The sequence below is a fragment of the Aplysia californica genome, unplaced genomic scaffold (genome assembly GCF_000002075.1).
Source record: "Aplysia californica isolate F4 #8 unplaced genomic scaffold, AplCal3.0 scaffold00801, whole genome shotgun sequence".
In the NCBI taxonomy this organism is placed as follows: Eukaryota; Metazoa; Mollusca; class Gastropoda; order Aplysiida; family Aplysiidae; genus Aplysia; species Aplysia californica.
The window spans coordinates 249,294-272,234 of NW_004798071.1; the positions used below are offsets into that span (position 1 = coordinate 249,294).

The following is a 22,941-nucleotide window of genomic DNA, read 5'->3' on the forward strand; positions in this document are numbered from 1 at the left end:
CATAGCGCACCGCACTGGTTTGCACATTGCGCGACCTCGGTGCTTTCTTGCCGTATTTCCATTTTTAATCGTGAAAATGGGACTTCTTTTTAATCTCACTCTTTGTTATGAACTGTTTTCACTGTTTTTAAAAAAGGAGATACGACAAGAAAGCACTGAGGTCGCAATTGATTGAACCGCTGTGACGAGCGTGTTGAGGAAATCCTATGTACCGGTGTCGCCACAAGCGTTTTTCACCATTTTATTTTTGCCCAAACCCATTTTGAGGGGCTTTTTTGTTCAATTTAAACATGTTCCCCAAGGTTGATTTTGGTTGAATTTTTTGTGGATATACTTTATACCCTAAAGAACAACTTCACGCAAAAATTTGGTTGTTATCTCTCATGTCCAGGTTCACACCTTTTTCATGTCAATTTTTACTGGCCTGAAGTGCGTCACGTTATCAGCAATCTTACCCGGAGCTGGCTTTTCGGTCGTTATAGTTTTGTTTTGTTTTTTCAACCTGGAAAAAAGACTAGGAAGATGTGAACTCTGACCGATAACTACATGTACAGCAAAATCAAAATAAAGTATGGTCAAGGGTCAAGTGTTCCAGTTTTGATCATATCAACTTGATATGGAGAAATTTAACACTCGACCCAACGTTATTTGATATAACTATTGTTATAACTTCCTGCTCTCTCACGCCCCCCTCTGTTAAATGCAGAGTTACAATTTCTTCCAACCTTTGTACTTTAGATGAAAAAGAACACGCAATTTAGCAGCGACATAAATAGCGATTCAGAAATAGTCTAATTAGAGGCATGCGGCCTGGGTTTGTTTATAATTTCGTCTTAGCAGTTGCTGCAGTTTCCAATTTCATCATATCATTATAATCTTCATCGTCATCATCATTGCCTTTCTCACCCTGCACCAGGGTATAGGCCACGGACAAACACTTTCCACCTTTCTCTACTCTGGGCTAGCCTCTTGATGTTATTCCTTGTCTTCCCAACTTTTCAGTTAATCAATTTTTGTGATTCTTCTTCAGGTTCTATGCGGTCTTCCCTTTTATCTTTTACCCTGTGGATTCCAATCCAACATTTTCTTTGTTATGCAGCTGCCTGACTTCCTGAGAGCATGTCCAGTCCATCGCCACCGCCTTCTTCCTATCTCATCTCTGACTGGGATCTGTCTTGTTTTTCCTTAGCACTTCTTCGTTGGTGACCCTGTCTGTTCATCTGATCCTCAGTAACTTTCGTGGACAATAATTCAAGAAAAGCTGGATCCTTTTTATGCAAGTCTGTGATGTGTTCCTTGTCTCACATCCATACAACAGGACTGATTTCACATTTGAATTAAAAATCCTTAGCTTCGTTTGAAGTGAGATGTCTCTTGTTTTATGTCACTATAATGCTTGTTACAACTTCGTCGCATGCCTCTGGACTGAATGCATTTTGACGTGTTAGGTGTGTAGACAAAAAAGGCCAAGTTAATCCATTTAATTATTAAAGAGATTAGTCGAATTCCCTGATTCTGAAAGGCACAAACCAAATGACTGCCAGCCCCGATCGCCTTACTCCACAAAGGCCTGTCCTATTCTGAAATGTCTCAAATTAATATCACGTTAAGTTTTAAGTTGACTTGTTATTTATGCGCCATACGCTGTAGTGACAATCTATTAACTGCTATTTCTGTACAAAAACATTTGGTTTCACCAATATTTTGGCCATAAAACTAAGGTTATGAGCTTTTGCTAAGATTACATGCGCAAAGTATAAGGAAATTAGAACACACACCTGGCGAAACTGACACACATGCCCAAGGCTATAGGAAGCACGTTGTAAACTTGATATCTAGCAAGTAAATTATTCAATTTAAACACATTAAATGACCTGAATTAAACATATTCAAACTAGTGTTCAATCTTTTAGGACGTCTTTGTTCACACACCTCACAATTAATCACCGTTATGCAGAAGACTATGAGAGCCTTCTCGTCATGAAACTGTTAAAGTTCCAAGGCTTAGTAAACAGTATGATGCCTAGAACCTGACTTGATAAACAAGATGCTGTGTCTCGTTGACTAAATGTGACGAGTTATTTGCTATGCTGGACGGATGTTTCAACGTGGTTTTTAGCTATTTGATTGGGCAGAATGTTGGGTTATTTTAAATAGGGGATGAGAAAGGGTCTCGGGAGAGTGTCCCGACGAAAGTAGAACGCCATATATTGACTTAAAAATAAGCAACAGACTTGCGGCTTATAACGAGACTACTGAAAGTTTAATGGAAGGTAAAACAACAAATCCAAAGATGAGGTGCCTAAAGAAGCACGAGTGGGCTACTCACTAATAAAAACAATTAGGAGGACACACAATTTGTGCAGCTCTAAGACATTTGATTTGACATTTTTTAAAAACTACCGCTGAACACATTGATCTCACTGGAAAAAATAGAAGGCAAACAAGGCAGAGGTAGACAAAGAGCAACTTTTTTCGTGAACTTGAACAGGTGAGCAACGGGAAAGACCGGGCAGGACAACAGTTTAAAAAAAAATAGGCAACCGAGCAAAGAAATGATTGGCGAACCATGATCGTCCAAGTCTCACTCAGATGTGGCAAGGGCACTATCGTGGTCTAGAGGTTAAGGTGTCTGCCTCTCATTTAATAGGTCCCGGGTTCGAAACCTGACAGCGACGGAAAATTTTCTTCTCTAAAATTGTCTCCTTTCACCTCCTTTCCAGCACTCTTACCATGTTCTGTCGTCTGCTTTCGTCTACGATTTCTGCTCCCACCCCTCCCCCTTTGCCCACGCCTCTGGGCTCCTCTCTCTTTCTGCAGCCTTTTCTACTTCTACTCCTTGGCCCCTTCTTACTGCTGTCTTTCAGCCTCACCCCTGATCTTATGGTTTGTAAGAGCTAACACCCAGCCTTCTCTAAAAAAGGGCAACAAATCTCCGCGGTCTTGTGTGCAAGTTGTACACGTTTAAGATCCCTTGGTGGTTCAAAATCGATAAGAGTAGACTTCTGCCGCACCCGGGCAAAATTTAAAAAATTCCTACCAACCGACAATTTTTAATGTGCCCTAAGCACTCATTTGACCCTCAACAACAACACCAAAAAAAAAACAACCAAACCAAACAAAGAATAATCCTATGCGTTCTGCATTTCGCAATTTCTCGTACTTGACACGTTAACTCCATGAGACATCCGCCTCTTCCCCCTTCCAGCCGCCTCCTCACTCCTCTTTTGGCCTTTTAAAAATTCCTCAACAACTGGGTCCATGAACGCAATTCTTTTCATCCACCACTGTCGCATATGTATAAAACGAAGCGTTCGTTGGAGCAGTTCAGGCAATACCAGACAAGGAAGCGAGGACGTCAACAACAGCTGCTTGATTCACCTGGTAGGTCTGTGTGTTGTGTGAGTGAGCGATGATGTGTTCTACCCTTTGTGACCTCTAGTGCACGTGGTGCAGCGGTCATGCTTTTAATCGTTGCGCGGAAGACATGAGTATTTGCGCCCGTCTGCTGGGATGTTGTTTCCCACTCAGCCAGCGCTGGACCTGACAGGCAGGGACGGACTATATTATATATATATATATATATATATATATATATATATATATATATATATATATGTGTGTGTGTGTGTGTGTGTGTATAATATAATATATATGTGTGGCAGCGTACTGGAATCAGGCTCTCGGCAATTTTTGGCCATGCAGAGTTATTGGTATCATCTTAAAGCTTGTTCACTTGTCTTTATTTGGATGAAAAAAATATCCTTTTATCCTAAACACTAGTCGAGATATTTGAGAATGAAGGAGGTGGGGATCACCTGTTTTCAGAGGTAAAATTAGAGAGAAAATTGCCTCAAAAGATTAGTTATTTCTTTAGCCTAAGTGTCCGTGGTAACTGAGACTTTACATTTTTGGTGCCTTTAATCCACGTGTTTCAGAAAAATTCACTCAGAAATGAGTTCTTTAATGGGCATGAAAGGTGTTGAGCCCAAAAACAAAAATTTGACATAAATTCACACATTTTTTTTCACTTTGATTATTTTGACGAGAGCCTGATTCCACCACGCTGCCTCATATATATATATATATATATATATATATATATATATATATATATATATATATATATATATATATATATATATATATATATACACATTAATGTAACCACCCAAGCATGGGGTTAAAGCCTTGCTGTACCCACTCATGAAGCAAACCAATTTAAAGCTAAATAAATTCTACAACATCTGACACCTTAATACTTCATCTATGTTAAGAGGCACAAGATATATGGTCACTCAAAATTGGCCTTAAAAAATCAGGCTTGGCAAAATTGTGCGAAATCAAAGAAACGTAAAATTATCTTCGCGAATATATTGAAGAGAATAAATATTGATAAAATGGACATACATTGCAGATCCAATGAATGGAGAATTCTGTCCCTGCAATAAACAATAGTTTATTATGATACTTTCAAACAAAACGTAATGAAGAGGAATCATTAATACCACACAAAACTAAGACTTAAATTAATGTACACATTGGTTTTATGTTGTGCACGAACCCTTTGGGCATGGACTTTTTAAAATTTTGTACGTCATTATCTCTCAGTTCATCTCAAATGTCACAGAGAGTTGCAAACAAAGGGTCTAAATTGGGAGCAAAGTCGCTTTTCTTCAGCTGCTGTTTCATGGGACTCCATTTACCTGTAGGATTCATATCGGGGCTATTTACTGGTAACCACTCCAACGTTGATATGGTCTGTTTTTCCAAGAATTATCTATTGGAATTGATCCTGTGGGAAAATGCTTTGCTATGAGTGGAGATGTCTACTCAAATGACACCATAACGAAACAAAGGGTAAGACATGACGTTCCTGCACTTGCACGATGTAGTCCGCTAAACCAAGCACCCGGTGATTCTCACGACTGCCGTTTTGTTCATCGACCCTGGATCCCCCCCCCAAAAAAAAAAAAAGAAAAAAAAGAAAAAATTGTCATTGTCATTGTCCTTGTCATTGAATGTCAGTTTTGTGGCCTTTGTTCCGCAATAGATGATTAGATTCAAAGTCTAACTAACATAGTCCATGTGCAAGAAAAGTTTCGGAGAATTTATTTAGCTTTAAAATGGTATGCTGCATGAGTGGGTAGTACAGGACTTTTAACACGATGATTGGGTGATTACGTTTACCTCCAGCCAGCTGTGCCCTGTATGGCCGTATGGCTGTGGCGTCGGTGGCCTAGTGGTTAGGCTCTCGGACTCGCAACCGTAAGGTCGTGGGTTCGAATCCCGTCAAGGGCCCGACGTTGTGTCCTTGGGAAAGGCACGTTACACGAATTTTCCTCACTTCACCCAGGTGGGAATGGGTACCCGGCTATAGACAGCGAAAGATCTTGTCAGTTTGTTAGTGTTTGAGCGCTTAATCGGCTGCTCGCACTGTATGCTTCCCGGGAAGCTGAGAATGTTTCGGAGTGTTCTATGGTCTGCTGGGGTAATAATATAGTGTAAAAGCGCATAGATCCTGCTGTTGAGCGGGGATATGTGCTATACAAATGCTATCTATTATTATTATTATTATTATTATTATTATTATTATTATTATTATTATTATTATCATGGTGGGGATCTGCCTCCTGATTTCCTTCTCATGTGGATCTCCGCCTTCCTCTCTTCCTCCTTCTCTGGGGATTCTATCCTCGGTTTTGTCTTGTCACGTTGTAGACTGGCTTCTTACACGTTAGACAAACTCACCGCTATCTTCTTTTCTTGATCTCCCTATAAATTGGCTGTTGTTTGGTTCTCCTCCGTATTTCTAAATACACCGTGGTGTCGGGCCTATGGGCTTTCATGATCTCTCCCAGGCAACCACTAATGAAGGAGTGCAGCTTGTTTACTATCTGCTTGGTTCGTTTCCAAGTTTCCGATCCACACAAAAATACTCCTTTTTTACACGTGTCTGTCTACACATAAATATATAATATATTGAAAAATATATTTTATATATTATGAAAATTTGAATAATATAGAGGTACCAGCTATCTATGCTAAGGGGTTGTTTTAATGTATTATTTCTCCTATGTCATCAAATTAATATTCCCTTTATGTTATATGTATTATTTATCCTGTATCTGTGTGTGCTCTGATGTTGAACCCCACTCAGCCTGCTTTGGCCCTGACAGGCAGAGTCACATGGCGCTTGATGTTGAGAGGGAATGTGCGTTATCCAAACGCTAGTTAGCATTATAACCTACTAGTAATAAAAGTGCCCGTTCTACGAACGGAATAATAATGAAGAATTATTAGGAACGTTGAAAAGAGGAAAAAGACTGAAAAGAGGAAAGAAACAAAACACAAATATTTTACCTTGAATTCATCCGTGTAGCACCCCCTCTTGACTACCTCTAGGGGTAAGACTTCTTCTCCCTCTTCGAAGGCGTGGCATTTTCTCCTAAAGTTCCAGCTCAATCACTTTAAAAAAAAAGAGTTAGGCCTATTGTTGCTTCCTAGAAGAACCTAATCTAGATTCTAGATCTAGCCTAGATCTGGAAGGATTATAAAGACATAGGCCAATAATTGAAAGAAGGAGCATTGGCTCATAGATAGAATCTAAGTTTAGAAATTCACATTTTTAACAACCGACAGGCGTCACAGATGGCCTAGATTTCTAGATCTATTCACAGTAGGAAAAATCCACATTCAAGAATACTTTGATGATTCTTGATCTCGATCTCGATTCACCTACAGCCTAGTTCTAGACTCTAGATCTATTCACAGCAGGAAAAAATCCACGTTCAATACTTTCATCATTCTTGATCTTGATCTAAGATTCACATAGATCTAGCCTAGATCTAGATCTAGATCTTAGAATCTATAATGCTCCTCCTCCTCCTCCTCCTCCTCCTCCTCCTCCTCCTCCTCCTCCTCCTCCTCCTCCTCCTCCTCATTTTTCTTCTTCTTCTTCTTCTTCTTCTTCTTCTTCTTCTTCTTCTTCTTCTTCTTCTTCTTCTTCTTCTTCTTCTTCTTCTTCTTCTTCTTCTTCTTCTTCTTCTCCCACGACCTTACGGAAGAAGAATATACAAAGACATGTGATGCTAAATGTTCCGTAGACATAAAACGAAGAACTGCAATGGCTAAAGATAGTTTCAGTAAAATGAGCCCAATTCTGGAAGCCCAATTCTGGAAGCCCAATTCTGGAAAATAGAAACATCTCAATGGCCACCAAAATGAAAGCTCTGAAATGCTATGTTTACGTTTGGGCAACCCTTCTATACGCTGTGAATTCTGGGGAGTCACTTAAGACAGTGAAAATAAATAGAATAGAAACAACAGAAATGTGATTTCTTAGAAGACTACTGAGAATATCTTGGAAGGGAAAGAAATCAAAAGTACTTGAGGAAACCCACGTGGGTGGCTCGCTGATACAAACAACCAGGAAAAGACCTGGGACACTTGAATAGACGTAAAGGATTTGAAAATTTAGCTCCCATTGACAAAATTGAAGGCAAACGAGGCAGGGGTGGACCCAGAGCAACCTATTGGGAGAGCCTTATTAGATGGGTGACGGGGGAAGATCAAGAAAAGGTAGCTTTTTTTTTTTAGAGCATCCGAGCAATGGAATGAATGGAGAACCATGATCGTCGATGCGCTTTTCCCTTTCGTCAACCCGAAGCCGCATCCTGAATCGTCAGCCACATCCCAACCTTTGACACGGATCAAACTTCAATCTATTTATAGGTAGTTAGATCTACCGGAACATGTATTAGGCGAAGTGATGGGCAATGATAGTCGCAATAGAGAGATTGTTTTGGTCTCTCTTTACTCCTCTGTACCACACGAATTTGTTAATGTTTTTCCCTGGACTCTGCATTTACTAATGTCTCGAATCTAGATCTAGTTGTAATCTAGTTGCAGGTTGCAGATTTAATAAATGGCCGACAGGGAGAGAGGGAAAGGGGGGAGGAGTAGATCTTGTGAGAACTTCCGGGCAAAACAAAATGGCGACCCGCGTAGTTCGGCTCAATTCGAAAAGTGAAATAGTCATAGCATCTTTGTAGACGATCATCTTAGCTTATTCTTGTGCTATAACGTCATTTTTTTTCTTTGTTTTTGTCAATTTGATCACCCTCACCGATAGACAGTATTCCGAAATTAGAAAAAAAACAGGTCTTGTTTCACACCGGGTGAGAATAGCCAACGCTGGCAATTCTCACCCGGGGTGAAAGGTCGATCGTATTTTTATTCTCACCCCGGGTTAGGATAGCCACTTCCTTACTTAAACGATTATGTAATTAAACATGATCTCTAATTTACAATATAAAAGTCAATTTAAGCTTCATTTCATTAGAAAAATGTGTTAGGTTTGCTAACTTCTTAGACTTTGTGTTAAACATCACTTTTATTAACTTTTAACAAAACGAAGCCTTACAAGCCTAGGGTGGCCTTTGTAATCTCGAAGGTTTAGAAGTAGAAGTAGAAGAGTCTACTTCTAGAGTCTAGTCCAACATATTTAATCTCTTGAATGTACAGGATAACAGAAATCTGCAACCTGCAACTAGATTACAACTCTAGATCTAGATCTAGATTCGAGATTTTAGTAAAGACAGAGTCCAGGGAAAAACATCAACAAATTCGCATGGTGAGGAGTAAAAAGAGACCAAAACAATCTCAATATCGCGACTATCACGGCACATCACTTCGCCTATACATGTTCTGGTAACTACCTATAAAGAGATTGAAGTTTGACCCATGTCAAAGGTTGGGATGTGGCTAACGATTCGGGATGTGGCTGCGGTTTGACGAAAGGGAAAAGCGCATCGCCGATGTCTGTCTAAGTTTTGGCACTTGTTGATGACGATCGTCGTCTGCCTGCTGAAGTGTTGTATCCCACTCAGCCTGGTTAGGCCCTTAAAGGCCGGGTTGGGGGAGTCTGCCTTCTGAATGATCTAACTTGTGTTGATGGGGGAATTAGTCCCATACAATGACAGACATTTCATCAGATAGATGTAACCATGGAGACCTTCAATCAAAAGCAGAAAAGACTGATGTATGTTTATTGTAGCTTTTAGAAGTTTTACGCCACCTTCAACACAATTTAGATTTTTACGGAGCAGATTGTTTCAACCCTGTCTGTCAGGGTTACCGCAGACTGATTTAGGATACAGCACCCCATAAGACAGACGGAGATACTTGATAAAAATTCTCCCTACTCGAAAATCGAACTCGGATCTCGTGCATGAGAAGGCTTAATGTATAGCAGCTACACCACAGACGCCGTTCTAAGTGGGTTTACTAAAGAGAAAAAAGAGAGAGCAAAACAACAAAAAAAAACACACACACACACTCACACACACAGACACACATAAAAAACAGCAAGTAATCGTCGCTTTTTCTTAACATCTTGTGTTTCCCTTCCAACAGAACGACGTTCACGGCCGAAAAGTGGAAATCCACACACAGAACCTGCAACGACAAGAGCCTAACGAAGTGTGAAAACACAGTATCATACCACCGATCAAAGCAATCTTCACCAGCATGGTTTCCTTGAGGGTTCTCGTCTTGAGCTCAGTTCTGAGCCTCAGCCTTGTTCTCACAACGGTGTCAGGCGCTGGTACCTCGACAAGCGCAGATTTTTTCACTACGATTAACAAGGAGCTCAAACAAAAAGTGTCAGAAAAATGTTACAATGGCGTGGTCTTAGTGGAAAAATCGGAGAAAGTACCTAACGACCAGGCAAATGCTTGTAAAGTTGTCAAGACACCCGATGGGAAAGCGGTAGTCAAGAGTGCGGGTTGTACCGAGGAGGATTACGGTGCCCTCAAGACACTTGTGTGCAGTAGTCCTGCTGCCTTGACCGGAAGTATCATCATGCTGGTCATCCTGACTGTCTGTCACCGCGTGTTTTGAAAGTCTTTGATTCTGACCCCGTGATAACTGATAAAAACATCCAAAAGCTGGAACAATCAACCGACAACTTTTTTAACAAATACTATTTCAATATTTTAACAAAAATCCACTTTCATCACTGCGTAATATATTACTTATTTCTGCTTCAAATGTCTTTATCTTGTTTGAATGAGGCACAGAGGCCATGAAATCGCAACACGCTCACATTACAAAAAAGAACCGAATCAACCGGCCTGCTATTTTTGACACTTCTCTTTAAAACACAAATTGAGCAACGAACTTTACATCAAATAAACTGTTGCCCAATCAGTGGCGACACTCAAATCACTGTTGTAGTTTGAATGGAGTAGGAGCCTCATGTACACTCATTGTTTGTTTTAAGTATTTGTTTGTTTGTCCGTCTACTTGTTTGTTCGCCTTCAAGCGAAGGCCGACACTAATGGTGTAATTTTCAGGCTCTTTGCCTCAGACTGAAAGACCAAGAGTTAAGTTTAGTTTTAGTAAGGTATTTATGGCGCTCGCAACAGTATAAGGTCATATGAGCGCCAAGGGGTGGATATCAACAGAGAAGTCCAAACAGGGAATCAGGCTCTCTCTGCTCACCTCTCTAGCCTCAACAGCACAAAGTTGTGCTTCGACTATCAAGGCACCCCGGAAACAGCAGTTCTCAAGATGGTGACAAACATACAAAAGAAGTAAAGGGGAAATAACGACAGTAAGGATGAGGTAAGAAAAAAGCAGCAGTTGCTCCTTTGTTGATTCGGAACAGTACGAGCATGACATTGATAAGTCAGCCCATTTATAATTCTAGTGTGCATACGAACATGTTAATATCCCCCTTTGGGAATGGCCTAAAGACTCTTCAGTCAGTGGCATTGCCATGTGGGGGGGGGGGGGGGGCACTGAGAGTTTGGTTCTCACAAGCGGGAGACGTTTTACGGTGTATCTCAGTCAGTCGGCTCGGCTGTATAATTCACTGCCTGGGTCAGTCGTGGCGGACAGAGTGGAAGCAGCCCGCCTCCTAAACAGTCCCAACTATACCGGTAGGGGAAATCTTATACTAACATTAAGTTTACAGTCATTATTGAGAACACCATTAAGTACAACAGAACCAGCATCTGTGGTGTGGCGGTTAGACTCTTTTCCGTCGTACGCAGGTGTTGACTTGATATATGCCCGAAAGAGGGAGGTATTTTAAAAATTGAGTATCTCCGTCATGTTGGAGACTTCGTTTTCGACTTGTGACTACAAACTTACTTTTGAGCCAGTTATGATCACCGATCCCTTGCGTCGATTTCGGAATCGATTTTTTTTTGCGTCACCTCTTCCGTTCGCCTAATGCAGTCCTTTGAAATAGATGAAATTTGCGATTCTGAAGGCTTACCGTGAAAGTGAAACTTCGAATAGGAGAAATATTTTGGTTTAATAATATCGTTTTGCAGCTGGGTTGAAAATATCTTTTGTTTGTCCTTTAATGCGCTCCCTTGGAGCACGTTTCAAAACGTACATAGCGTGTAAATAAGTCCTTCGCTACCTCCTCATCTTCGGCAGGGTTGGGTTGATTTAAATCAGGTTGATTTAAATCAGTTGATTTTTTAAAATTTAAATCAAGTTGATTTTTAAAATAAAAATAGTGATTTAAATCACTTAAAATTTTTTATATTTTTATTCAGTTTTTACACATTTCAACATTCAGAATTCCTTTCCTTGGTTTCATAAAACAGATATAAGGTTTAGTAGACTGATATAATCATGCTTAAAAGTCTGCTTTCCCCCTTTCACTGTAAAATAGATCTAATACAGTATTCAATTTACTTTTTTTTCCATAATTGAAATCAGAGCTGGGTTGATTTAAATCAGCTGATTTTTAAAATTTTAATCAACTTGATTAAAAAAAAAATCAATGATTTAAATCACTTTTCAAAAAATGTAGGCCTATTCAGTTTTTACATATTTAAACATTCAGAATTCCTTTCCTTGGTTTTATTAAACGATATAAAGTTTAGTAGACTAACATAATCATACTTAAAAGTCTTCTTTCCCCCCCCCAGTCACTGTAAAAATAAAATAATACAGTTCTCAATTTACTTTTTTTTCATAATTGAAAACCAGAGTTGGGTTGATTTAAATCAGGTTGATTTAAATCAGTTGATTTTTTAAATATTTAAATCAACTTGATTTTAAAAATAGAACTCAGACTCAGTGATTTAAATCACTTTTAAAAAATGTATTCTGTTTTTACATCTTTAAACATTCAGAATTCCTTTCCTTGGTTTTATAAAACAGATATAAGGTTTAGTAGACTAAAATAATAAAAGTCTGCTTTCCCCCCTGTCACTGTAAGTAGTAAAATAATACTGTATTCAATTTACTTTTTTTTCATAATTGAAATTAGCATTTTCTTTTTCTTTTTAGACAAACACAAGCACGCGCACACACACACACTGTAATAAAATGCGAGTTTATCTATGCATAATTACCCCCCCCCCCTTCCTTTTAGACTGACATTTTCTTCATTTTTCTGTTTGCAGCCATAACTCACTGATATAGCAGATTAAGGCTTTCTAAAATTGCAGATGCTTAAATTAATCATTAGTTAAAATAAAGACAATGCATTTTGCACTAAAAGAACTTACTTTTAGCCTCCAAAAATCCCAAACTGTGTCGACATTTTTTAAAAATAAATTTTTTTTAAAAAATCCGATTTAAATTTTAAAAAATCTGATTTAAATTTAAAAAATCGATTTAAAAAATTTTAATTTTAAAAAATCAAAAAAATCACCAACCCTGATCTTCGGATAGTCTACAATCCAAATCTAAAAATACTGCAAAGGCAGAGAAAACCATTCTAAAAAACCCCAAAACAAAACAGGTGTGTATGGTTGAATTGAACTTTTCTCTCACATTCATTGACCAACTTCTGTTTGATCCTGCCGTTAACTGTAATCGTGTCTTTGCCTGATTACTACACGGTGAAATAAATAAGTTACCTATTCAACTTGTTCAAATGGGGGTCGGGTACTACACCATCTGGTCCAAAAGGGGCACAACAATCATTTTGGGGTGCACTATCCCTCTCATCCCTGTTGGCTCTGACAGGAAGCGTGGGAGCAGTCCGCCTTCATAATGTATAACTCTATACTGTGATGGTGGGGGCGTACAACACTTCCAATGACAATTTATTTCTCAGAGGAAAAACCAGTTGGTGACATGGACGGTGGAACACCATAGCTGAAGACAACCCCCACTACCGCCAACATCCCGCTTATCCACCCGAACCACTTCTTCTTCTATCTATCTATCTATCTATCTATCTATCTATCTATCTATCTATCTATCTATCTATCTATCTATCTATCTATCTATCTATCTATCTATCTATCTATCTATCTATCTATCTATCTATCTATCTATCTATCTATCTATCTATCTATCTATCTACCTATGGAGAGAGAGAGAGAAAGAAAAGAGAGAGAGAGAGAGAGAGAGAGAGAGAGAGAGAGAGAGAGAGAGAGAGAGAGAGAGATAGACAGATTTAAAAAATCATACTGATACAATACATTATATAAAAGTATGTCTATACAATAAACATAAATAGATCTTGATATACTATACATATATCAAAAACTAGATCTGATAAGTAATATTTAGATAAAACTATTCGTTATCTATTTCTTCAGAGCCCACTCACACAGTGTCCACGTGAGCCGTTATAAACTTCGGGTTGTTCAAGACTTTATCACCCGTTACGCAAAGAAATGAAAGGAAACTGAGACAATTGAGAAGGTCCGGACGTTCCTAGAGTACAGTAGAAAGCCGAGTCATTATAGAGCAGAGAGAAAAGTTTTCTTCTTACTTCTCTCAGCCTTATCCTTCCTACAGTATTTCTTTGGTTAGTTCATGGACAATATAAAGATATCATAGAAAACTGTCACCACAAGTACACATGGACTGGAGTTTCAGATGAGAGTAGACACACCGTCAACTTGTTCACATTTACCTCCCTAACATTAACTCAAACATTAAAGCGCCATTAACACCGAATCTCAATCCCTACACTCTACACTATACCTCCACCAAGCCCACTCAGTGAACACGTTAGCCGTCAAAATATTGGGGTGTTTCAAGACTTTATCACCCGTTACGTAAAGAATGGAGAGGAAACTGAGACATTTGAGAAGGTCCGGACGTTCCTAGAGCACAGGAGAAAGCGGAGCCATTATAGAGCTGAGAGAAAAAGTTTCGTACTTTGTAGATAGGATGTAACGTGAGTTGTTGATGTTTGAAAATATCCCTTTCTGTCTATTTCTACTGTCAGTAAATTATGGCCTGTTGTGTGAGAAAGATAATTGTAATTTTAGTTGGGATATGTTGTTATCGTGAAATCGGTGAAATTCAAGTAAAGAACAAATGCATTTCTGATCACTGCGTGGTGTCCTTTAAAATAACTCGTGTAGGGAAGCCCAAACTGAGATACCGCAAAATATCAACCCGGAAAACGGACATTGATCATGAAGAGTTTGGAGCGGACATTCGCCAGATACTAAAATGTATACACGGTTCAACCTTCAAGAAGGTAGACACTTTCAACACCAAGATGTGTCAACTACTAAACAAACATACACCAGTCAAATCCAGAACAGTGATTGATCGACATGCTGCCGCGTAGATGGCTTTGGAAATTAAACAATCTAAAATAGAACGTAGACGAGCTGAGAGACGCTGGAGATCAACCAAGCTGAAAATTCATGAGGACATTTATAGACACACTAACAACAGAGTGAAATCGTTAATAACATCTGCCAAATTCATGTATTATAACGGAAAAAATAATGAATGTACCACCTCTAAAGCTTCATTTTGTATAACAAATCAGTTGTCTGGTAAGAAAGATCCGGCCAGCAACAAGTTTCCCACGAATGTACCTAAAAGTGACCTTCCTGATGTTTTTGGTCAATACTTTAAGGACAAGATATCAACGATTAGGAAACAAATAGACATGACTCCCCATAAACTACCACGTTTTGAAACATTCAAACAAACAAACAAACAAAAACAAGAGACAAAAGTAAACCCCAAAACGGTAAAGGTTTAGTTGAGGTCTCTTCTTAAAATGAGTGAAAAATAGTCTTTCACGCATGGCGTCATGGCTTCTGACACGTTGGCCTCATAGCAAGTAAAGACCCCTGGTGTTCTTTAAAATTAAAGTAAGCTCCGAATGGTGACCTCAACTACAGTGAAACCTCGTTATATCACCGTCCGTTACACCGCCAGCCCCGATAACGCCAGGCTTTGTCAATGAACGAAAAGGAACGCCAATATAAACATAGCATTTATTATTTTTTTGTTCCTTTAAACCGCCATCTACCATCTACCAACCGTGTGAGTTGTACGCTCCTTATTAAAGCTAGCATAAATTAGCCTCGCCATACCACCAGCGAATTGACAACTTGACCTACACACGGTATTCATTAGTTGGCTGCCACATTACCTCTGCCCGTCGACAAAATATCTGGCGTCGCCGCATAGTATGAGCCAGGAGACCTCAAGGTGTTCACACTCACTCTCTCTCTCTCTCTCTCTCTCTCTCTCTCTCTCTCTCTCTCTCTCTCTCTCTCTCTCTCTCTCTCTCTCTCTCTCCTCTCTCTCACTCTCACTCTCCCTCACTCACTCTCTCTCTCTTTCTCTCTCTCTCTCTCTCTCTCTCTCTCTCTCTCTCTCTCTCTCTCTCTCTCTCTCATCTGTTGGAGGGATTCAGGGTAGGGGAAAATGCCTCAGCAAAGGTGACAGGTAGTGTGGGAAATGTCTTTTGATAAAATTACGTTGAAAAGATAAATAAACATGACCTCGTGTAATGCCGAAATAAGTTTCTACTCATAGATCTAGTTACCCCATAGTCCAACCAAAGAGTCCGAGATGGTCTTGGGCTAGGCATTTAAGGCTCTAACCCACTGAAGGTGCGCATTCTGGTAAATATTTTTTTGAGTAGTTGTTTTACGGCGTAACTTGCACACAGGACCTCCGAGATTTCCCCCCCTTATCCGAGAAGGCAAAGTGTTAGATCTTATCTACCTTAAGATCGGAGGTGTGGCTGAAAGTCGGCAGTAAGAAGGAGCTAAGGAGTAGCAGTAGAAAGGCTGCAGAAAGAGTCAGGAGCCCAGAAGAGGGGACAAAGGAGGTGAGGGGTCGGGGCAGAAAGTGGAGTCTAAAGCAGACGAAAGAACGTTGTTAGAAAGCAGGAAAGGATGTGAAAGGATAAAATTTTAGAAAAGAAAACCGTCGTTCTCCGCATTGGAACCCGGAACCTATTGAAATGAGGGGAACACCGTAACTTTACACCACGAGAGTCCCCGCATTCTGGTTATTCTACAACGCTTGGAGACGAGCTGTTTTGCGTCACTAGTTTTTAAAAGAAGCGCAAATTTGTTATCTTTTCTTGATTTTCAATCAACTTTTCTGTATGTATCTGTAGCTTTTGAAAACATCAACCACGTGCAAACTACGACATATGCGAATTTGAGTTTTTGATCTGTGTATGATGGTTTGAACTATGCCGCAACATTGCTTTCGTCTGCTGCTGATCAGATATATTATTCTTCCCTTTTCTCTGCTCTCGTTGATTTGTCATCCGTTGGGTCGCCTTTGACGGATGACAAATGGTCTCTTTTAAGGACAAGCGTGCTAACCCAGATTTCGGGGGTTTCCAGAAATCTTGACGTACTCCAAAAGTGGGTATTACGTTACCTATAGGAAAAGTTTGGTTTCATTGGTGTGTTTATAATTGTTTGGCTATAGTGAAAACTCTCCTTGTTTCTAAAGAAACTGAACATGGGGCAAACACTTTACCTTCGATTTTTCACAAAACATCATTTTTTGGGATAGCCCCCTGGTGCTTAAAAGCGAACAAATCTCCCCCACTCCTCTCGGCTCTCCGTTTTCCTCAGTGTGTCCCACAGCTCCTTGGCAGTCCGTTCTTGGATATTATCCTCCCATCTCTTCTTCTGTCTGCCTCTCCTTCGTCCTCCTGCACAGTGATATAATATTACGTGTCCTTGACGTCCTTAAAGCAGACTTTCTGCGCTGGCGATCTCTTACATCCTCATTGACATAGTTAAGATTATTTAGGCGAGCCGCTACGACCATGGCTGTCAGGACCAATCGGGACTGGGCAGGGTTCCAGCAAAACGAGAATCAAACTTTTATCTTCTAAGTGAAACGGCAAGGATCCGAATCTGTTACACCACAGAAGCTGGTTAGTTTGCCGCTGTTGCGTTTCTGTTTTATCTTAAGTTTCAATGATCGATCTTCTGTAGATGTCTGTACTCATTTCGCAGATACACAAATCACCCTGCTGAGGGTAAATAGTCCACTTGGGGTCTGCCTGATTTTTAGTTTTAGTAAGGGTTTTACAGCACCTGCAACACAGTAAGGTCATATACGCACCAAAGAATAGATGTGTTACAAGAGTTTAACAAATACAAAAACGAAGTTAAAGACGATATATTTTTTTATATGGAAGAAAGAGGAAACCACACAAGAGAACCCTCCATCGCCCACTCTGTCTCATTGATCACGGTCTACTTATTATGTATCAACTGGTCAGGGCTGGGGTTTGGATTAGGGTTAGCGTTAGGGTCAGGTTTTTTTTTTATTGTTCGTACATAGTAGGCTAGTAGACCATCAAGTGGAACAGTGAGGAGAGAAAAAGAAAGAGAGAGAGAGAGAGAGAGAGAGAGAGAGAGAGAGAGAGAGAGAGAGAGAGAGAGAGAGAGAGAGAGAGAGAGAGAGAGAGAGAGAGAGACGTAGTCTAAACAGCCGTATGCACTGCTCACAGCCAAACGCTCCGTATCCCGGACTCTAGCATGAAGATCATCTGGAGAGAATGCTTCGTGGTTTCGGGCTCTTCCTCTCTACATCTTTTCTGACACACCGAGCTCCCTCAAAGATCTCCATCCTAGTTCGACAGTTTTCCTCTGTTGCCAACTCTTAGGATTCATTCCAGCCTGCGTCCTCTCGCTTCAACCAGATCCAGTGACTGGCTTTCTCTACTGTCTCCTGAAGGGAGTTTGTAAGTTCGTTGCTTTTCTTTGCAGTAAGTCCTGCCACTCTCTTCCATTTACGGGCTCTTGTTGCTACGAAACCTCAGCATCCTACCTCTACCAGAAAATGGGTTGCTTTCTTATCCTGCCTCCTCACATTGTTCGACAAGTGTCTCGTAACGGTTTTCTTTCCGCTCATGTGCGGCATAGATATTGTCCTCGTGGGGCACCGTGAGCTCTACCAAGTGCACCTCTTTCTCTTTTTCCTCCCATAACACCAAGTCTGGATTTTTCGTAGTTGGGATGGGGAAGAATCTCTCAAAGCCCTTTAAGTCAGCGGATACCTCCCATGTGCCTCCACTCTGGTCTTCCATGGCTTCGTTCGCTTTCTTTCTGTTGGTAACCTTGCTTCCTTGCGGAACGAACGCAATCTTGGTGAGACCATGCTTCTGTAGCTTGGGGGCGTATTGTCCTTCTTCCACCTGTTTTGTCACCATTGTGGTGAACATTTTCAGCACCTCATAGTGCCTCCAGGTGTATCTGTTAAGAGCCAGGTAGCAGTTTGACAAAATAAGCCTCATGGTTCCTAGCTTACCGCATCTACACTTGTTGTCCTCCTGTACCTTCCATCTGACAAGGTTCATCGGTGAAGGCAAAACATCATACGTAGACCGGAGAAGGAAGCTTATCCTAGATGTGTTCCACTTCCAGATGTCACTCCAACCTACTTTTCTTTCGACTACATGCTCTTCCCATCTGGTCATTTGTCATTGCTGGCTACACTGGATGAGATGAATTTCTCGCCTCTCTGCCGCCATCTTCTGCATATGTCTTGTTGCAGCTTTTCTTCTGTCTCGCCGAGAAATTTTCCTGAAAGGTCTAAAGTCGCCATTTTCTAGCCCTAATCTGTCAGGTTGTGCTGGACCGACAATGTCGCCATGCTCCAATGCAGAGATGATCTCGTCAGCTGCAGCTTTTGCCTTTCGCTTTCTGGCTGTTTTGACACCTGGAGGTTTTCCACTGATCTCCTTATCCCTTGATTCTCTCAACATCATAACGGTTCTAATCTTGCCTGCTTTGTAGATCTCCACGATTGACGTGAGAGGTAGTTGAACCGCCCCTCTCTGTCTGTACAGGGATGACGTTTTCATTGTACGGGGTAGGCCCAGCCCCTTCCTGATGTAGCTGTTACACTTTCTTTCAATCCTCTCAACTCTTGACAGAGCAACTACATACATTGTCAGTGGCCCCGCCAATCGAATGTAGAGGGCAAACGGTAGACACCATATCTTATGCTTTCCTGTAAGCTTTGTCTGGTCAATTGCTTTCAGCCCACTTTCAGCCTGCTTCATGATTTCCACGCCGTGACTCCTATCAGACAGAGTTCCTGAGTACCAATGTCCCAAACTATTCACACGTCGTTCTTTTACTGTGGGCATTTGTTCCCCTGCAATTGTGAACTTCAGTTTCTTCTGCTTCCCTTAGTGAATAGTCAGGCTTCTAGATTTCTTAGCTTTAAACGTCATCCTGGCCCATGTGATAAGCTTATCGAGCCGATTTAACACAGTTTGCAGTGTGTCTGCATCTCTTGTCAGCAGGGTCACATCATCCATAAAGACTTTCTTTGGTGATCTCACCTTTGCTTCTTCTTCACAGCATTCTGCAGATCTCAGTAGCATCTCCATTACCAGGATGAATCAGATGACCGATATAGAGCAGCCAGCTGCAATCCCAATCTCTAGTCGGTGCCATTCCGTTGTGAAATTTGAAGTTGAGAATCGCATCTGGAAGTTACTATAGTATTCTTTCATGATGTCTTGCACCTCTTGGGGGACGTAGAAGAAATCCATTGCTTTCATCAGCAGTTTATGGGGAACAGACCCGTAGGCATTCGCAAGATCCAACCACACTACGCTTAAACTTTCCTTGGTTTTCATGGCCTCTTGGATTGTGTCCCAAAAGGTGAAAGCATGCTCAATGCAGCCTGGGATCCCTGGTACCCCGGCTTTCTGAACCCTTTCATCCACATAGCTGTTACTTTGCAAATATGCTACAGTCTTCTTTGCAGGTATTCCCATAAAGATCTTTCACGTCACGTTGATGATTGAAATAGGTCTGAACTGTCCTATTTCCTTTGCATTCTGTTCTTTGGGTAAATACACGCCCTCTGCCCTGAACCAATCTTTGACGATTTCTTTGTCATTACAAAGGCCTCTTAGCATCTCAAAGAGGGTGTGTCTCAGCGTGTCACAATACTTGAACACCTTATAAGACACAACACCTCCTCTAGGTGCACTTTTTGCTCTTGATTTTTTTTACAAACTCATCTACTTCTTTCTCTCTAATTGGCCCCAGGTAATATTTGACGACGGGGGCAGCTGGATGCTTCAGGCCTCTCATATCAGGAAGAAGCGGTTCTTCTCTTCTCGAATCGCTGTACGTCTGCTTAACATACGCATCGAGTTCTTCTTTCGTACTTTCCAATTTACCTCTCCGTGCCTCTGTGAACAGTTTTTTGGCTGCTTCATGAGGATTCTTCAGAAATTGTTCACGTTCCCTTTTCCTCTCTTTTATCCTGGTACACCTTCTTTCGTGCCTCTGCAGGTCTGTGCTCTTTTTCTTAAGGTCTTCAAACAAGATTCTCTGGCCTTCTATCTCTTCGGGTGGTTCGTACTTTTTCTGCTTTTGCAAGTCTCGTTTCTGTTTTCTTAGCTGTGTGTGTTTGTAATGGAATGTGTGTGTGCGCGTGTGTGTGTGCGCGTGCGAGCGCGCGTGTGTCTGTGTGTGTATGTGTGTGTGTGTGTGTGTGTGTGTGTGTGTGTGTGTGTGTGTGTGTGTGCAAGAGAGAGAGAAAGAGAGAGAAAGAGAGAGAAAGAGAGAGAGAAGGAGGGAGAGAGAGAGAGAGAGAGAGAGAGAGATTGAGAGAGAGAGAAAGAGAGAGAGAGGGGGGGGGGGAGAGAACGTTTATGACGTGGAGCGGTTTGAACAAGTATTGTAATAGTTATGTTCTAGTTTGTTGTGTGCATGGGTGAGTTCATAATATGACCTTTGTAACACTATCGCCACTGTATGCGACCTAGGCAAGTTAACATGACTTGAGCAGTGGAACAGTTGTCAGACTGGCCCAGTAGTATGCCGCCAAGTAGAACAGAAGCTTCGAGGTAGACTTTCAAGTGAAATGACACCAGGTAAAGTTAAGTCTAGCCAATCTTCCTTTTGAGGAGTGCACGTACACTGGTCACTGTGACTTTTGGATCTAACTCGGTCATGCCCATCCGATTTATCGAACGACTGTGCACGCTACTTATGTTCTCTCTTTACTTTTTGCAGTAACTTTACAAATGAAAGTCTTCACCATTATGTTTCCATAAGCCTTTCTCTTGCCAGTTTGTCATTATAAAACATTCCTATACCCCCAGCTTACTGCTAGACTGCGATTAACTGCGAACCTCACCCCTTTACCCTTCATCTGAGGAGGGACATCGGCTATTCATCCGCGAGTGTGAACAATGAGTGACTCACAAAGACATGGCCGTTAGCCAGCGGGGAGTTATGGCGTTATGGTAATGTTAACTGCCCTCAGGAAGGGCCAGGGGTGGCGGGGGTACCGCCATCTGCACTCCCTTGCCTCTACCCCCCTCACTCCTCACCATGACCCCCTCCCCCTTGCTATCATCCACCCCCTTTCCAATCCCCACCCCCTTTTCCATTGCACTAAATGTCTGTTACTTTGTCGATGTGCTTTTCTTTATTCAGCATAAATAAACCGAAACCAAGTCTATGCGGGTGGTTGGATGGTGCCACTTGAAAGTCCTATTTCTTTTTCCCCTCTGTTGTTTCTGTCTGTCTCTCCTCCTTTTCCAAAGCGCTAAATGCCTTTTATTGTGTCGAGTTGCTTCTCTTAGTTTAAAACTGATCAAAACCCGCCATGGTGGCTGCTGATGCGATGGTTGGAGGGTGCTACTGGTAGTTTTTTTTTTCTTTCCCTCTGTTATTTCTGTCTATTCATGTGCCTCTTTACTAAATCAAACGAAAAAACAAACAAACAAACAAACAAATACCTTCTTCACGCTCCAGAGAACATTGTTTCTAGACTGGTGTCATGCTAGTTTCCGTTTTTGATAACTGAGGTTCGAATTCCTCTATGGAAGCTTTTTGGCATGCGATGTTTGGAGAGTTTCCAAGGTTTTTCTAATAGAAGATGGCCGCTGGCTTAGAAGCTGGTCTCTTGTAATGAGTGTTATTGTTTCAGGTACCCTATCGACACTTTTTATATTTTCTATGAAGCAGGCTGCTTCAGCCCTCCTAACTGTAACAACCAACTCGGATTCAAGAGGTACGTCATTCGAGATAAAACAGAAGAGAGGTTCGATACAACAGGCTTCACAAAACGGAAATCGAACTCACGCCCACGGCGAAAAGCCCGGGAACCCTTACAACACAAATGTCAGTCTCGAATTTTAGATAGATTTACACTGTTGAAAGGGGTGGCGTCGGTGGCCTAGTGGTTAGGCTATCGGACTCATTAGATTGCGGATTCGGGGGTTCGAGCTCAGCTCGGTCCAACGTTGTTTTTTGGGAAAGGCGCTTTGCACGAATTTCCCACTTGGCTCGATCCTTTCGGAGATGAAGGTTAAACTCGGAGGTCCCGCCTCTTAAATAACCCAAGAGTGTTGATAGGGGCGTTAAAACTATACCATTTACCTTTCGTTGAAAAGGGCTAGAAAACATACGATAACAAGATCACAATAACCAACAAAGAAAGGCACACATGAAAAAAGACACAATAACACTGGTCTTTTTGTTGAAAATATATTTGTAACAATTTATATAAACATAATTATTAGCAGTATTGTTTTAACTTCATGTAATTGGCATGATAAGAATAAATTCATGATTCAGTCAAACAAGCGTGCATACACATTAACACACAGCCGACAGGTCATAAAGGAATTTATTGAGGACTTGAAAAACAAGACTGAGCTTCAGTCCAGTTTTA

At 41.0% G+C, this 22,941-nt stretch overlaps 1 long non-coding RNA gene across 1 annotated transcript; it reads left to right on the plus strand.

Moving 5' to 3' along the window:
- The first annotated feature begins 3,265 nt into the window (after positions 1 to 3,265).
- On the plus strand, positions 3,266 to 10,231 carry LOC101861991. Its single transcript, XR_221025.3, has 2 exons — positions 3,266 to 3,384; positions 9,418 to 10,231. It is a non-coding gene; the product is annotated as an uncharacterized LOC101861991 (long non-coding RNA).
- Positions 10,232 to 22,941: the final 12,710 nt, after the last annotated feature.